Here is a 6,000-nt window from a genome sequence, read left to right as displayed (position 1 = left end):
AGCAACATTATGTTTCTGAAATACCTTCAACACTTTATCTAATCTCATATCATGTTCCTCTTTAGTCTCTCCTCCGACTAATATGTCATCTAAGAAGGCAACTACTCCATCTATATTCATCAATAATTGGGATATCAATCTTTGGAAGATGGCAGGAGATGATGCAAGTCCAAAGGGTAATCTTTTATATTTAAAAAGACCTTTATGAGTATTAATTACTAGCAATTCTTGACTCTCATCATCTACTGGCACCTGTAAGTAAGCATCTTTTAAATCAATCTTTGAGAATATCTTGCTTTTCCCAACAACAGCAAGGATTTCATCAACTTTAGGCAAAGGGTACTGGTCACATGAAATACTTTTGTTTAACTCCTTGAAATCTACACAGATACGCATTGACTTTTTGTCAGCTTTTAACACTGGTACAATTGGAGCTGCCCAAGTACTAGAATGTACTGGTTCAATGATATTGTTATCAACTAACTCTTCTAAAGCATCTTCTACCAATTTTCTGTAGTGGTAGGGCACAGGCCTTGCTTTTTTCCAACTAGGTACAGCACCGCTCTTTAGGTGTACCTTTGCTACAACACATGAAATTGGCAATCTAGAATCAGCTGAAAAATTATCTAATTGTACCTTGGAATCCAAAACATTAACTCCTTCCTCTATACCTGTGAGTGCAATACCAATTTTAGGCATTAAATCTCTTCCACATAAGTTAGAGTTATTAGATTCAACTACATACAAACTTTGAATTACATTGTGACCATTATAAAATATATTTGCATAAACCTTACCCAAAACATGCAAATCATTATTACCATAAGCCTTCAAAATTTTATCACTAGGCTCTAGAGATAAATTTAATTTCTTAACCCAATGCAAGGTTAGGGTCGACACACTGGCACCACAGTCAATTTCATACGGCACATTATGACCTTCAATATTTATATCAACCTTGTTTCTCACTGGCAAAACCTTACCTACAACACTGTGTATAGGTTCATGAGAAATATCAACACTAACCACTTCTGGAAGGCTAGGTCGATCCACTAAATGTAACAATTGGTTATCATCACTACCAGTATCTCTCTCTTCCTGAGAAATTCCCTCGAAAACCATATTAGTTTTCTTTTTTCCAAACGTCTTCTTGTTGGTAAATTTTTCAAAAGATCCTTTCTGGGCACTGTGTGGCTTACCAGACACAGTCTTATCCAAACGGCACACTCGTTTTAGGTGTCCTCTCGTGTTACAAACTGAACAAGTTAGGTGCTTAAACCTACAGTTCTCACTTTTATGTGGATACCCGCAATGCTTACAACTTTCTTTTTTCTGACTATTAGAATATTCAGAACTAATCCCCACTTTCCTCACTTCAGTGGTCGGGAGCTTTTCTCCAACGAAAGCTTTTTCCAAATTTAAAATTTTCTCTAAGGTGTCCGTTGAAGACATAGTTTGTAAATCCAAATTCTCTGCAACTAAGTTCGGCAAATACACTTCAGTTTCAATAGCCATAAACAGTTGGTCTCTCACTCGGGCATCGAATAAGGTCCCAAAGTTGCAATCTTTGGCTAGACTTTTCAAGTCTGCATACAAGTCTCTTAAACTTTCAACAGATTTTTTCTTTCTGTTTTGAAATTTAATCAAACTCCGATGATAGCTCGGTTTAACCTTGTAATGTGCTTCTAAAAGCTTCACTAAATCATTATAGTCTTTCTCATGTGGCAAATTAGGTGAAGTGAGCGAAGCTAGCGTGCTGTACGTTTCACTTCCTAATGATACTAATAAAGAATTTTTCTTCTTATCATCAGTGACTCCATTGTATGCAAAATGAGCTTGCAGCATACTAAGCCATATCTCCCACTTAATCTTATTGGGGTCAAAACAGTCAATCTTACCTGAGTTATTTGCCATTGTAATTCTACTTGTATTAAATCCAGTTTCCTATTGAAACAATTGATTCGTAGCCTGCTACACAAAGGCTATTTACGAATCCAGAGTGGCCAGGACGGTTCCGATGGGGTGAATGGGTGAGTATATCTTCATCCTTCGATTTCTCCACCATCAGAGGGAAAGGCAGCTATTTCTGTCTCCTAAAACTGAAATCAGTCCTTTGGCTCACTAAATCCACAAATCCTCGTCGCCACTGTAGCAGTGTGTCGGTGAGGAAAGTTGAAAAACGGGGTTTCGCTTACGAAGTTTAATTGTAAGCGGATGTAAACAAACAAGCGACGTCTGGAACATCTTCGTATCAGTAACTTAACAAAAACAAAAGATGTCTACATAGGATTCAATTAGATACACATGACTAAAAGTGCTGTATAGGATCTAAACCTATTACAAAGTATAAAACATATGAGAATCACATATATAAGGAATCTACAGCACCAGTATACAATTCTTTAACACCATTTTCATGTATATAAAAATAATAATAAGACAATTAATCTCAATTTACCACAATGTGTTCTCTAAGTCTATTTACTATTATTGATTCAAGCATTTTTTCTATAACCGATGTCAAACTGATTGGCCTGTAGTTGTATATAGACGATCTTTCTCCCTTCTTAAAATCAGGAACAATGTTTGCTTGCCTCCAAGCAGTAGGCACAAAACCAGTGTCTACTGATTTATTAAATATTTCAGTTAACTGGTCGCAGATCTCAAATTTACACTCCTTTAGCATTCTCGGAAAAAATTTCGTCTGGACCCGGGGATTTTGTAGCTTTAAGTCTTTCAATCTGCTTGACTACTTCTACTTTACTAATGCTGATATTAGATAGACTACTTTCTTCATCCCCTCTGAATATCGGATCGCAGTCAGGTACTTTATCTAATCTCTCATTAGTAAACACCGATAGAAAATAATTGATAAACTCCTCACTAATTTTCCTCCAATTATATCATAACATTTTCATCATTTTTAATTGGTCCTATTTTTTTTTTTTTTTTTTTTCTTTCTGTAGAGATGAAAGAAACCCTTTCGGTTGGATCTTGATTGACTAGCAACCTTAATTTCATAATTACGTTTCGCTGTACGTATATTCTTTTTAACCAGCTTATCCATTTCGTTATATCTTGATACCCGTCTGGGGTATTGGCTGCTTGTTATTGTGGCAAAGTAGCATGCAGTTGATACTTTAGGGTCTATATGGGGCGCCCCTACAGACCAGAGTCACACATCATTTCGTCTATGATAGAGGAAAACTCTTCATAGAGAAATTATGACACTTTTATACTACGACTGTCCCTCCGTTATGCTGTCCCCCAACCCCTTGCTGCTGTCCTGTACCATTTCACTGAGTATTCATTTTCTGCTGTGGGGGAATTCCCTGTGGTGGGGGAAAAGAATACTGCCACCAAGTATTTCCACATGGATCGTAAGAGGCGAGAAGAAAGGGACGGGGAGTGAGACTAGGCATCCTTCTCCTTGTAGCCACACAGGGGACATTCCTAAACGAAAAAGTAAAGGCATAAGAGGGTCTGGGAGTTTTCGGAACAGCACCCTAAGGTTTGGGTCTTTTAATGTGCGTGGATATGGTACAGATGAGAGTAAAAGAGAAGAGATAGGTAGTATGTTTGTGAGAAGAAAGATGGATGTGTTGGCTTTGAGTGAAACTAAGTTGAAAGGGAAGGGTGAGTGTAAGTTTGGGAGCGTAAGTGGGAGGTTATCAGGAGTGAAGAGAGGGCGAGGGAGGGAAGGGGTGGCTATTCTAGTAAGTGAAGAGATAGGTAAACGTGTAGTGGAGTGGAAGGAGGTTTCCTCAAGGATAATGTGGATGAAGGTGAAACTGGGAAAGGAGATGTGGGTCTTTGTAAGTGCATATGGGCCTGGTAGTGAGAAGAGTGTAGAAGAAAGGGAGGCCTTTTGGATAGATTTAAATGAGTGCATAGAGGATTTAGGGAGAAATGTCAATGAAATAGTACTGGGAGACCTTAATGCTAGGGTAGGAAATGGTCCAATTGATGGAGTGGTTGGGAAATGTGGAGTTCCAGGAAAGAATCGTAGTGGAGAGTTGATGGTGGAAATGTGTCTAGAAAGAGAGTTGATGATAGCAAATACAGTGTTTCGGAAGAAAGTCAAGCATAAGTACATATGGGAGAGGGTGGTTGATGGAAGGGTGGTAGATAGAGCGTTGATGGATTATGTAGTGGTAAATAGGACTATGATAGGAAGAGTTAAGGATGTACGTGTGCTAAGGGGAGAGGGTGGGGGAATATTAGATCATTTTTTGGTGGAAGGTAAGTTGAGAGTGGAGGATAGATGGAGAAAGAGGAAAGGGACAAAAGGTAGGGAGGTGCTTAGAGTGAACTCTTTAAATGAAAAGGAGAAGGAGTACAAGAAGCTGGAGGAGGAGTGGGAGGGAGTGAAGGATAAAGTGGAGCTAGGTGTGGGGGAAGAATGGGGATGGTTCAAGGGGGGAGTCACAAAGTGTGCAAGGATGGTGTGTGGAACAAGAAGGATGGGAGGAAATAGAAGGAAGGGTAGTGAATGGTGTGATGAGGAAACAAAGAAGGTTGTAGAAGAGAAGAAGCGAGCTTTCACAGATTGGTTACAAAATAGGACGAGGAAATCATATGAGAGGTACAAAGAAAAGAAAAGAGAAGTAAAGAAAAAGGTAAAGGAGGCAAAGAGGAGAGCAGATGTGAAGTGGGGTAAGAGTATGACAGAAAATTTTGAAAGTAATAAGAAGATGTTTTGGAAAGAAATTAAGAGAGGAAGAGGAGACGAATCAAGTAGAGAAGAAAAGGTAAAAGGTGCAGATGGAGAGATGATAATGGAAGAGAAGGCAGTAAGGGGAAGGTGGGCAGAATATTTTAGGGAGTTGATAAATGTGAAGGAGGATAGGGAGAGAAAGATAGTTGCAGTGGGAAATACTAAGAAAATGACCGTGATGAGTGAGGAAAATGGAGGAGAAATAAGGAAGGATGAAGTGAAGGCAGTTGTTAAGATGATGAAAGCAGGTAAGGCACCTGGTCTGGATGGATGCCATGCAGAATGTCTAAAAAAAAAAAAAAAGAGGTACAGTGATGGTGGACTGGCTGGTGAGGTTATTTAATGTTTGCTGGAGAGAGGGTAGAGTGCCGGAGGACTGGAGGAGTGCCTGTATAGTTTCACTTTACAAGGGAAAAGGGGACAAGTGTGAATGTAGTAGTTTCAGAGGGATTAGCTTGTTAAATGTTGTTGGGAAGGCTTATGGGAGGATCTTGATTGAGAGGATTAGGAGAGGAACAGAAGGAGTAATTGGAGAGGAACAGTGTGTATTTAGGACGGGTAGAGGTTGTATAGATCAGATCTTTGTGGTAAGACAGATATGTGAGAAAGCTATAGGAAAGGGGAAGGATGTTTTTTGGGCTTTTATGGATCTGGAAAAGGCTTACGATAGGGTAGACAGAAAGGCACTGTGGGAGGTTCTGCAGATATATGGGATAGGAGGAAAGCTTCTAGGAGCTGTCAAGAGTTTTTATGGGAGTAGTAGAGCTTGTGTTAGGATTAGAAATGGAGAGAGTGAGTGGTTCGAGGTAAACGTGGGACTTCGTCAAGGATGCGTTATGTCGCCCTGGCTGTTCAACTTATACATGGATGGGGTAGCGCGAGAGGTAAATGCAAGGGTAGTGGGTCAGGGATTGGAGATGGTTAAAGAAAATGGAGAAAAGTGGGAGGTGAGCCAGCTGTTGTTTGCTGACGACACTGTGCTTGTAGCAGGATCGGAGGAGGGATTGAGGAAGTTGGTGACAGAGTTTGGGAGAGTATGTGATAGAAGAAAGCTAAAGATAAATGTGGGTAAAAGTAAGGTGATGAGATGTACAAGGGGTGAAAGTGGCAGTAGACTGGAAGTGAGCATTAAGGGAGAGCGACTGGAGGAAGTGGATAGTTTTAGATACTTGGGTGCAAATGTGGCAGGAAAAGGTGGAGGTAGAATGTAGATTGAGAGAAGCGAGTAAATGCCTTGGTGGATTGAAGAGTGTAATGAGGAATAGACATTTGGAAATGGATGC

This window comes from Oratosquilla oratoria, chromosome 27 (assembly GCF_046742065.1).
Source record: "Oratosquilla oratoria isolate Oo_2021 chromosome 27, ASM4674206v1, whole genome shotgun sequence".
NCBI classification, from domain to species: Eukaryota; Metazoa; Arthropoda; class Malacostraca; order Stomatopoda; family Squillidae; genus Oratosquilla; species Oratosquilla oratoria.
This window is presented reverse-complemented; position numbering follows the sequence as displayed.